At 42.1% G+C, this 12,485-nt stretch overlaps 1 protein-coding gene across 9 annotated transcripts in view; it reads left to right on the top strand.

Moving 5' to 3' along the window:
- The window catches only part of MBD5 (methyl-CpG binding domain protein 5), a 128,646-nt gene that overhangs the window by 36,066 nt on the left and 80,095 nt on the right, over window positions 1-12,485 (top strand). For all 9 annotated transcript variants that reach the window (XM_068687018.1, XM_068687016.1, XM_068687017.1 and 6 more), the window contains exon 2: window positions 9,100-9,197. The gene's annotated coding sequence lies outside the window, so the exon portion shown is untranslated. The remainder of the gene's footprint in view (window positions 1-9,099; window positions 9,198-12,485) is intronic.

The raw sequence follows: 12,485 nt of genomic DNA, 5'->3' as shown, positions 1-12,485 counted from the left end.
TAAAGGCGGAAATATCAAAAGGAACAGCGGGCTAAAGCCAGAATTTTTAAAGCTTCATTAGAGGCATCTTCAGAGCTGGAAGGTCCATTCAGAAGTTGCCTAAATCGCCAGTGCCTTTAATAGAGGATGCTCTTTTCTCTACAGAAGAGCAGAGACGAGTTCTCAACTGGATGCTTCTTAACCAGAGGTGTTGGCCAGCCCGAGTCAGGCTGGGTGCCGAGCCGGAGCCACTCAGTGCGCCGTGCCTGGTGCCCAAGTCCACTTCGTTAATAGTGCAAATCTGCAGCCCAACTAAGCTGATTAAATGGCACGCTGGGTTTGACACGCAGAGACGCTGTTGGTAAGCTGGCAGCCGAATTTATTGGAGGGGAAATGCGGTTTGAGAAAAAAACACGATGTCCATCCAGAATGATGACTTTCATTATTTTAAAAACAAAAAAAAAACTACTAAAGCTTTTTTTCAACGTGTCTAGAAAATCTGTCTTTCAAGAAGGTAGGATTTCATCTTTTATTTAAGCAAGGGAAGAATACAAGCACAACTTCAAATAAATTCAATATTTAAAAAATAAATAAATGAGATGATTGCATTTGAGAAGTATTCTGAAGTTTCTAAGAGTGATCTGCAGGTTCCACGGGACCGATCTGTCCATACTGCGTGCATAGCTGAAAAGGAAGATAAATTCCTTTCTGTTAGTAATGCAATCATCTTACAAGGTATTTTTTATTAAATTAGCCCCACGTAACTGAATTGCGAGTGATGCCTTTTGTGGATGCTCCTGAATCATCAGCTAAATAGCAGCTGGTCTAGGGTTGGCAAAAGGAAGAAACGAAGTTTTGGAAAATGATGCTCATGGTTCCTGATAGTGATCAATCAGAACGGGATACTCGTATGCGCTTTTAAAAGCCCTGTAATTAGGGGAGGGCCCCAAATCTTTCGTCTGATAGCAGAGGAAAAGGGAACAGTAAATCTGGTCTGTACTTTGAGCTTAAATCTTGTATGGATCTTTGCACGTTTATGTCGATATAGCATATATCTATTAACATATCCTTATATAAACATATCCAAATGATTAACATACACATACGTTAATAAACTTAGTTTATACGGGATTAAAAAAATCACTTTCCCAACTGTTTTCTAGCATTTCTAGCAGCAAACACGAAGCATATACCAATTTACCTGACCAGCTAGAGAATTGTTTTCTCCTGTCGTTTCCTGTTTAATTCCTGCTTTTGAGAGCTATTCCTTGTCTTCAGAAAAAACCTTTCCTGTGTTCTAGGGGTCTTTTTCAAAGCAGCGCTCAGACAATGAAAGGTTTTGGTATTTAGGGCATGTCCCCAGCTTTCATCTGCTTTTCCTTACCTTTCATGTTTGTTTTTTTTTCCCATTGTCAGAACCTGCGGTGCCTCCTCCTCGGTATCCCTGGCAGCAGCTGGTAGCGTGTTTGCCTCAGGAGGTGGGCGGCCCTTCTGTCCATCCTCTGCTCCAGACGTCAGGGGAAAGGGAAAGCAGACAGTAGTAGGTATATATGAGGCTGACAGAGTGGGCTCAGGCTTATGTATTTGCATACACACATTAAAAACGTTTTAATCTTTACAAAAAGCCGTACTCGATTTGAGTTTGAACGCGCCCTCCTAATATAAAGAAATGCGTCTGGTAAAACTTGTAGGGTTTTGGAGCGCTTGTAACTTGTTTCTGGGAGTTTGTCAGAAGAGAAATCTGTTGGAAAACCAGAGATGATAAAACGTAGGCAGAAATAGTCCCTGATCTGGGAAACTGTACAAAACTATACACGCTTATTAGCAGCTGCCTACCGAAGGTAACATGCAGAAATAAATCCTGATAGCTGCAGTTCTCAGATTTTATTGTAGCGTGTTTCATAGCCCTTCCTTCCTTCTGGTTCCTTTCTTTGAAATTAAGTAAGATATTCACAAGTTCATGGAAACACCCGTGTAGTTTTACCTCCTGGTGTCAAGCCAGCTCGTTCGCTTGTGTTAAATTTTGAAGCGGATGCTGTGCGCGAGCTCCCGAGACAGGAGTTTTTCAATGTCACCAAGACTTTTTGCAACGTATATAAACTGAGTGTTTTTACACATCCATAGGAACATATGTTTTGAAGTCAGTTGCAGTGACTGGGGGAACACAGAGCTGTGCAAACGCAGGGGAAGTCCTCAGCCTCAGCAGCACCCCTAGCCAGGCAGAGCAGCTCACGATTTGCACAGCTCCGAGTGTGCTGCATGTGGAAACCCAGTGATTCTTGGCTTAATAATTGTCTCCTCTTTCAGTTTTGCTTCTGTTTTGTTATGTGAATGGAAAAAACGCATTTGATGAAATGAAGTAAGGGGGAGGATTTCCGTTTTTAAATCTTCGGCCTGGAGTGCTTCTTGAGGATTGGCAGTGCCCTGCTCTGAATCCCCTGCCACACATCAGGAGCTCTGTATATGCACACAGCAGCCTTTGCCATCCTATTTCTTGCAGTGCCATGACCCCATGCGCCTCTTCCTTTCATGTTTGTGTTTTTTATTTATTTATTTATTTTATTTTTTATTTTTTGTTTTTTATATCAGGTAGGAAAGTTATCTGGCACAACAGGGTATTAAGCTCTCTTGAGAATCTGGCTAGAGGTGAGTGGGCTGTTGGTGTCCAGAACGGTGCATGTTACTGGTGCTATCAGACACATTATTGGTGCTCTAGTGATAGCCCTGCAGCCCTCCTCTTTTGGTGTCCAGTTTTCTACAAAACAGGAGCACTCTGCCTTTTGCCTCCTGAAACGTGGTATAAAGCTTTGCAGTTTGCACTGAGTAATTAAGCTTCAGCTAAATGAATGGAAAGATGCTGTTGAATGGAAACCCTTGCAATATCAGCCAATTAATACAATTTTTCTGTTGCATTTGATTGCCTTTTCTGTTCTTACAAGAAGACAGAAAATAAAACGAGAGGCGTATCTGAAGAGAGATGGATTTGCTTTTCTTCTGCTGCGTAATCACCGCAGATTCATACATTCTTAAATTTCTAGCATTTTGTGCCTCTCCTAAACGTTTCTAATTTAATTTTGGAGATGAATCTTTCTTCAAACAATTGAGGCTCAACGCTGCCATTTTTTTCTGCTTTCAAAGATAGTCTCTGAAAAGATGTCAGGGTTTTGTGTGCTGTGGAGCGTCCTATCAATTTTGGTTCAGTGGCATGATTTCTGGTATACGGTGTCTGAAAGCACAAGAGCGCTAATTATTTTATAATCGTTAATGTCAGTACATAGTTTTCTTAACATCACCCAAAAATAGAACTTCAGTCCACGTATAACACCTTGGGAAGTTGTAAATATAAGTACCGATAGGAAATAGCCTTTCAAAAACCAAAGGTTTGTGTCTACGCTTCTGTAATAGACTTCCTTCAGTCTTTAGGTCTATGTTTAGAAAAATTATTACTATAACATCAGTTCTCTACAGATCTGTTAGAGGCAGAGGCTGCCCTGGAGCTATAAAAGGCTGTTAGAGGGCTATCAACTGCCATGAATCGGAGGCGAGTATTTGTGGAGCCACCTAAACAGAAGAGGAAGAACATCGCCTTACAGAGCCCAGTAATGCTTGCACAGTTACAAGAAATAATGTTCTGTTTTCTATCTTCAACCCCAAAATAAATTCTAGGTAGTATTTCTGTTTCTTTCATTCAGTTTTCGTGATTTATGTGGTTTCACATTTTCAGAAGACTTTGAACCGTCTTCACGGTGTTATAACGACAAGATTACAGTTGGCAGAAATTTTGTGTTTTGTTTCCATCTATATCACCAACGTACCAGGAACTCAGGGAGGTCACTAAATCACTCCGCTGCAGTTTTGGGTTAATAAAGTAAGATTTCTGCCATCTTCACATGACTTGGGAAGTAAATTAGATTTAAGAGCGTGTTTTAAGGTATACTAGATGCTTGGATGAACAGCCATATAGATGCAAAGTGTTTCCTCTTGTACGTGGAAATTTTTAAATGGTCAAACCCAGGTTTTTGTGAGGTTGGAGATGTGGCCTCGACAGATTTGAGCAGTGAAAGGTGAGGTTGGTGTGACTGATCTCTCAGCTGATATTTTAATAAGCCCGGCTACAAAAGAGTGCTTGGGTGAAATGTGAATAGATCTCATGGATCTCATTACTTCAACAATGGTTGCTTAATTACAAATACACTGTATATTTAATAAACCCTGCTCATTTTCAGAGCTTGAAAAAACGAAAAAACAATTGCTGGGAGCCAGGGGCTGGCACGAGGGGAGAGCCCGAGCCCACCGGAGCCCCGCGGGTGAGGGCAGCTGCAAGGTGAAAGGCTGCCCGAAAACGTCTGCTGCTGGGTTCACTTCCATACATTCAGCGCCTGCTTTTTAAAACAGTTCCATTTTAAAATAAATATTTTTCAGCTCGGATATTTTCCCCCTGTATCAGAGTAGACGTAAGCCTTGCAGGGTTCTGCAGCTGCAGCCTTCCTGCGCAACAAAAACCAAGGGGGCTGGGTCCCATTAGCTCTCGGAGCTGTCCTCCTTGGGACGTGTTACTCAGCATTCGGCAGCCTCTGGGGATTCTGGTCAAGTCCACAATTCAGGCCAAAGGCCCATGGTTTTTTACTGCACTTCTTACAAGCAGGATTTGATACGATTGCACGAGCAACGTGAAAACGTTCGGCTCCTTCAGAGGTGGCATCTAAGAGCAGAGCCCTTGTTCTCCTGACTTAGTGTACAAGTTTTTGGATCTTCGTATTTTTATAGTTTCTAGAGATGCACACACAGCCTGGGGCCTTGCTGGCCTCCAGGGCACGGCCGCACATCAGGCGGTCTCAGCGGAGGATTTACCTCTGCTCCCTCCTGCAGCGCGCTGCTGGCGGGTTCGGGAGGCTCTTGAACTTCCACTTAAAACGTTTTCTTTTTTCCTAAAGCTGATCAGGAAGTTATATTGGTGTCAATGAAATGGTAAAGAATGGTTAAAAGCAGGACAAAGCTTGTTCTTGAGAAAGTATTGGAGCAGTCATCAGTTAGGTGATGGCCTCGTTTATTTATTTCTTGCTTTAATCTATTACTTTTAAAAAACACCAAAGCTGTGTTTTTGCATCGTTGTGAAACAGCAAAGAAAATTTGATGATTTTCCCCTAATTTTTTTCCAGTGGCATGCCTTTACAACTGAATTCAATCGTGTTGTGTCTTCTAAACCAGGAGGAGAATTTAACTGTGACAAAGACCTGCTCCGTGCATTTACAACTCTACCAGTCCTTAAATTTGTCACTTTAAAAAAAAAAGTGACCAAAAAAAAAGAATATAAGAAAAGACTTCAGTTACTTGCATATGACTACACAAGGATATCATACATACCAGTTTCTAATGTTATCTGTGTACATTTATCTCGGGGTGAAATAATCTTTGTCGTAGCACACGTTTTTTCTTACAAGTACCAAGAACCTCCCCCAGGCAAGTGCCTGATGGAGACCGCCAGCCTTTGGAGCGTTCCTGTAGCAGTGCCTCTTGCTCTTATTCCCTTACCTAAAAGCAAATGGGCTGAAGCTCTGCACCTGTTCTAGCTGCTGGCTTTCTTTTAGTGCCTCAACATCTGTGTGAAGCTCAAGCGGGTTTTTCAGCCGTGTAATTTGAAGTAACGCATGTAACTTCATCAAAGTTACTTTTGAGTTATGCCGGTGCCGAATTTGGCTCTTTCAAGAAGCTAATTTGCTGAGGCAAATGCAAATATTTAATTCCTGAGGTTACAGTGTCTTTTGTTTGCTTTTGTGATACTCTAATTAAAAGCAAACTCCCGGCGCGGGGTGGATGCGGACGGGTAGCACAAGCCCAAGAGCAGCGAGATTTCCTCCTCGGAGCTCCGGACAGGGCTGAAATCTAGTCGAGGGATCAGGGTGGTCTGCTCCTATAACATCCAGAGTTTGAGGTACTTTGTGAAATGTTTGAACAATACTTTATTCTGTCTCAACAGTATTTATAGCGGAAAATGTACCTGATCCCAAATAACACAGAAATAGAGCGCAGGAACTATTTACGGTGGGAACAAATGGAAAGCTAACGACGTTAGAAAAACATATTGATGTTTTCACATAGCTGTGCAATAAAATGCTTAGGTTAAAAATAAATCTGAGGGTTTTAAGACTTAATAGCACCCACAAACACAAAAAATATCTAAACGCAATTTATTATATTTCCCAGTGATTGATGGGCATTTGCTTTGTTTATTCCGATGTGTTGAGATGGTTTTGCTTCTTTCAAGTTGCTGTTTGGGAATAAGTTAACAAAATATATTCGGGGATTTAGAAAGTTTCGCGTCTCAGAAGAATGTAAATGTTGAGTTGTATCTAAATAAAAGAAAATGCTTTGTCTCCAGTCCAGGAAGAAATATAAAAAAAAAAAAAAAAAAAAAAATGAAAACAGCTTCTTGCATTTGAGCAGAGCCATATGTTTTGTGGGTTGGCACCAGACTAGTGTGCAGAGTCGTGTGGAACCAAATCTTCATACTCCAGGATATTTAGAGGAACAACATTCAAAGCAAGGTGCTAGAGAACCGAAGGGAAGGATAATGCCCAATTCCCTTAAGATGGAAAATGCCTGCTCTGAGTCGAGTTTGTGAGCGTCCCTCGATTTCCAGTGCCACGTAACGGCGTCTCCTTCGTGTCAGCATCGAATGGCATACGTGGATCGGATATTGTCAATAAGATAAGGTGCTGGTAAGAAGAAACAATATTTTAATTTCATTGGTAAATTCACGTAATGGGAGATGAGATTATATTGACTCCTCCTGGCTGCTGAGATGATGATAAAATCACATGAAGGAAAAAATAACTCAGTGTTGGGTACTGTGCAGTGAAACGAGCAGGCCCCAGGAGGTTTACGAGCTTCCCCTGAAACACGAATCAACGCAGAAGAAACTTTTTCCCTTTAATGCAGCACTCCAACTCCTTGCAGAAGGCTAGGAGGTTATTAGAACAAAATTAATGATATCTTCACAATTATTGCAGCTTTGGAGGAGAGAAAGACGATTAAATCAGAGCAGGAGTAACATCTGCAATGGGAGTGGAGTTTAAGGGTCTGGATTTCGGTTGTGCAGTTCAGTGCCAAGAAGAAAAAGGAGAAAGGAGCATCTATTAATACGAACAGCAAAGTGAGAACGAGCTACTCGGCAGGCAAAAAAAAAAATCTTTTCAGTGGCGTTTAAAAATTCTCTGGAGCTTTGGCTATGGTTCAACTTAAGGAAATTGGAGGCTAAGTTTAATGGGCAATTGATAGAAAGCCTCAACACTCAACTAGATGCGCAAAGTCCCTTTTAGGGAAAACAACTCACAGGTTCTGAACCGCTGTGAAAAATGGTTGTGTAAAGCGGCGCAAGGAGAGGTTGCATTTGCTTCCCTGCAGCTGCTCCCTGGTGTGTTTTCTCCCTTCAAAACATGTTTTTTGAGTCCACAGTGCAGCTTGTGGCCCCATGCACGACTGTCAGAAGGTAGGCTTCCTACTCCCGACCCGCCGAGCAGCATCTTCCATTGGGAGCCTGTTAAACTGATCTCTTGATGGGTTTCCTTTTGGCGTGCGTACCCCTCCTAGCTAGTAGAAGCTGCTGATGGTGTTGGAGCCCACAGCGAGTGTCAGGAGCAGGCTGTCCTCAGGGCTGGGGTCTGCTGGCTCCTCACACAGCCTGCTGCACTGCCCCTTGGGGCCCTTCACTAGCCTTAAGTTCTTGGAAAAGCTTTTTTCCATCCCTTTTCTGCCCCTCGACCCTACGGTAGGCGGTAGCTGGCTGCGTGGTGGCAGTGTGCTGGGGCAGGGTCGCTCTCAGTTCCTGCACAGCCACTTTGCAGTGCCCTGAGAAGGTGATTTTCTATCTGGAGCTTCCCCCAGAGCAATCCATCAGCTCGGAGCTTGGCAAGCATCAAGGCGCAGCGTACATCCAATTTCTTTTTCATATTCTTCATTAGAAAAAAAAGAGCGTAATCCTGGTGGCCTCTACAATTTATTCCAGGGACTGATCTGTCGGTTATTTTTCTCATATATATTTATATAAATTCTATTTTAAATTTTTGGAGGAATAGAAAAAGGAGAGAGAGAGAGAGAGAGAATGTCAGTGTAAGAATTTGGTAACTTGTTTTGAGGAAGTTGATCTGGACGGTGTTTGTTCAGAGCTGATGGGCGTTGGGGGTTGGATTTACGTCAGGAGAAACAAACATGGTCAATTCAGATAAAGCGTTACCGTGAAGCTGAGGTGAAATTCTTTATCCATTGAGAAAGGTAAACTTGGTCTTTTTGGTAGTAGAGGCGTTGGCCACTTTGGCTCTGGCAGCCTGGATGCTCCATGCAGAGCGCTGAGTGATCTGATCACCTCCCCACATGTCCTGGCTGCTGACACTTGCATGGTCCAGGCTTGCAAAGAGAGAAATGAGTAAACAGATCAATCATGTTAAAAATAAAATAAAATCAAGATGAATGAGTTGCCTGTGTTGAGTTTTGTTGTTGCTCTGCTCTTGCCCTAGCTGGAGTCAGCCAAAGTCTCTCCTTTGCCTTTGCCCAACGTGGGATTCCTGAGAAAGGAAACCCAAATGGAAGCCGCTCAGGAGAGGATAAAATTATTTACAAGGCAAAAGCTTTTTGACTTGATTAGCCTTCTAGTTAATGGCATCTGTGGCTAAATGAAGACTGAAGGGTTTTAGCAGTGTCGCGGCACGCGGTGCTTCCATGGACACCATCGGGGTTAGAGTTCGTGTGTGCCGGGGCTGGGAGAGGTGGCTTGCAGTGGGTATCAAACTTGGTCTCGCGTCACAGCAGAACTTCTCTTTTGTAATCTTTCACGCAGGGTGTGATTACTGGTGTCGTTACTTTCGTATAAAAACAGTGAATTCCCTAAGTTTGATGTATTTAACCTTAAATCTATTAACGTGGAGTCATTGTGATAGTAACGTAGCTAGACGCCTTCCCACAGAATGGTTATCCTGGGGGTTGCTTTTAGCAGCACCTGGTAAATTCACTTCTTGTACGCAGTACATATTGCAGCTCCTGCCTTCTCAATGGGTGAATGCTAAAAATCTAACTCTAGTTGCAACTCCCCTGGCTTATGTGCTGTTTTGTGGTGTTTCCCTTCAGATCCTTATTGATGATGGTGGTCATTGGAGGTACAAATATTGAAGAATCTCTCATTTACAGACAAGATCTTTGAAATCTGTTTCCTTCAGACAGCAAAGGTAAGTAAAACATCTATATTTTGTAGTTGTATATAATAAGTTCTATACTTCTTGTACTCATAAAAAAGATAAATTAACAGCAGCTGGCGTACAGGAGCCTAGCTTCGCTTCCAAAAGTTAATGTTTTTTAGGGAGTTTATTTAGCCTGCTAATGTGAAAACCAAGCTATGTGAAAGGTGCTCATGTTTTTTCCTCTGTTCAGCTACAAGAACACAAATCCTTAGCTCGCTTGTTGTGCATTTAATATTATTAAAATTATTCCTTATTCTTTCTTTAGCAAGAGTCTTTTTGGTACCGCAGATCATTTGCAATATCTGTGTGTGATGCTGATCGTGGCCAGGAGTACCTCATATGTCGAAATCTGAAGAGTATTTCAGGGTGGGGATTACTTCTCAAAAAATGAGAGTTAAGCAGGGTGAAAAAGCCAGCAAGGCACTCAGTAAGACGGTGGTCAATCTGTTAAAGTTTTCTGTGGGATTTTAGAGATAGAATTTCTTTTAGGTATTAGTTAATTAGAGACACGAATCTGGTGCCCGCTGAACTTGTAGTGTGCATTTTGAGTCTGTGGACTTCTGATCACCAAGAGATGCCAGCTACTCAGAAGAGTTCCCTGTCTATTATTTTGTCTATTTGTTATGAAACCGACTATATCCGACACTTAGGTAATGTGGGAAGAATATTTCTGTTATGGAAATAGAGCTAATTTTCCCAGTCATTATCTGCTGTTAATTTAATGTGTGGCAATATCTGAAATTTAGGGATGATTATATGGTAGTAGATTTTTGGTTAGCTGTACAGCTCAGCTATGAGCAAACCAATTAAGATGTAATTTCAGAATATAATTGAACTCCTAATGGGGCACTTTAATTCACTTGAAATTTACATATTTGCCTTTTTTTTGTTTTAGTAGACAAGTCCAAAATGAGGGTACAGCTCCCTTTTTGAACTCATGAATGCAGCGACTTCATCTTAGACTTTCAAAGCGAAGTGTGGGAAATCCTCTTGAATAGGAGGATGGGATGAGCTCACGAACTTAGTTCTTACTCAGTTCTCCAAGTCTGAACTTTGAATGGCTTTTTTAAATTTTTATTTATCTGAAGAATAAATCTTGGTGCTGGTAGGGTGCTGTGGCCCCAGTGATACTCTTCACCTGCAGCACGACACCGTGTGATGCTGTACAGCAAAAACAAAGCTACGTGGTGCAAAGTTTGTTCGGTATTCAGACCTAATTTTCTTCCTTTATGAGTGTCTGGGCAGCCACGATCTGCTGAGGAAGAGCTCGTTCTGCAGATCTTTATTATTATTTTTCAAGCAGGATGAACAGGGAATGCTTGGAGCTGGCTGAGAGGTTCAGGGCTGGGACCCAGGGGCAGAGACGCGTGTCTCACTGCCCCGGTACCAGAATAAAGTCCCCCGTTGCTGTAGCATGTGCAGTGTATTTGTGCTTTACTTCCTCCTGAGTCTCATCTTACATAAGTCAGAGGTTTCGTATGAACCGCCCCGTTTTTGTTTCTTTTGTTGTTTTTTTCCCTTAACGGGTGGTTTTTCAGCCCACGTTTAACTGCAGGGCACTAAAGCAGCGTGGGACTCACCTATGGCACCATGTGCTGTGGGCACCAGCAGCCCAGCTTCCACCAGGTTTTGCCTCATCCGAGGTTTTCCCAGCTCCCAGATGATGCTGGAAGAGATCAGCAGATGGGAAAGAGTTAAAAAGTGTGGCATGCATAACTGAATGACATGACCTAAAATAAGGAAACAAACAGTGGCTGTTTGTTAGAGCCAGGCTCAAATTAAGAAAGAAATGAAGGCAGTTCTCTTTTTTTTTCTCTTTTAACCCCAGAATGGAAGACCCTTTTCATTTACAAGATAAACAGCACTAAGCTGAGAGGTCATTTATACCTCTGCCATGCTGAAGTTAAATTTTGTGGTTTGCTGCTGCTGTTTCCTTCAAGAATAGCCTTTCAGTAGGATTTCAGTTGTTGTAAACTGGGGAACTGTGACATTTGGTAAAGATACAGCGGAACAATTGTCCATGTTCACATTTGGGTTAAGAAATAGTTTTTGCATGTGAAAAACTGGGACAGGGAAAGTATGTCTGTAAGGTTAATGTTTTACTCGTTATTTCCCTGAAGTTTTAATATGTACATGCGGATAAACCTCAGAAAGCTTCGAAAAGCTTTCTCAGAAAGCTTCAAAAGCTACAAAATAAAAAAAATAAATAAATAAAAACACATACAAAAAAAATTAGCTCTTATTCTAAGCATCTTAGCTTTAATTTGGCACTCTTTTTACCTTTTACCTACCAGTACTAACCTGGTCACAGCTGTGCAGGTACGTGCAGACACCGTTTCTGTTCCATTTGATCTATTTTTACGTGTAGGGGCTCTCTGTTTAATGCGCATTACTGTGCTTGCAGGCTAATACTTCAAAACCTTGGTGACCTTGGTTCACCCACTCGTACCTTACACATCATCCCGCAGTCTTTAATTACATGATAACATGCTATTTTTCCCTACAAAAGGGAATCCATGCATTAAATAGCTGGCATTTCATCACTGTGCGGCTGTCTGGTGGTTTAATTGTTCCGTGTGGTTCCTCATCTGTACTGAACAAATTTCAAACCTTGCTATGAGGATACAATGAGGAACTTGCCTTTGTTTGTTACTGTATTCTTTAGCAACAGGTTTTCTCTAAGAGTCTGACAAAACCCAGCCCGTGACGCCCGGAAGATGTTGCAGAAATGTTTTCAGGTCTAGGAGCTTTCTTTGCCAACTCTTCTGGTGGGCTGCTGGGGTTTATGGACTCTTCCCAGTGGCTCTAGGAGTGGGGTTCTCAGTCCTTGAAGATTCTTTCATTGAGGAGAGAGCAAGAACATCAGAAGTGTAGGAATTGAAAGGATAGTGAGCCTTAGCATCCTTCTTTCGCATCCTTCTTTCTTTTCCTCTTTCTTTTCTCCACACCTTTTGGTTTCCAGTTCTGGTTTCCTACTGAGCCATTTTTACACTTTTTACTCCTTTTTATCTCTTGTCCTGCCTCTCCGTCTTATATATGACCATCTTGTCTTCATTTTCTTTCTCCCTCATCCAAGTAATTTCCAATATCAGCTAGTTTCTATTTCATTATCCATCCTTGCACAGCACCAGAGTTCCCACATGTCACTTACTTTCCCAGATTTTATTTCCATTCTGGCTCTGGACTTAAACCCCTGTTTCTCAGGGCATGTCTGCAGGAAGGTTGTGCCTTCTGCCATGCTCCAAGCTCAGCTCCTGTAGCTGCTTCAACATGACC

Source organism: Anas acuta, chromosome 6 (genome assembly GCF_963932015.1).
Source record: "Anas acuta chromosome 6, bAnaAcu1.1, whole genome shotgun sequence".
Taxonomy (NCBI): Eukaryota; Metazoa; Chordata; class Aves; order Anseriformes; family Anatidae; genus Anas; species Anas acuta.
Note: the sequence above shows the minus strand (reverse complement) of the source record. Positions and strands in the feature narration are given on the sequence as shown.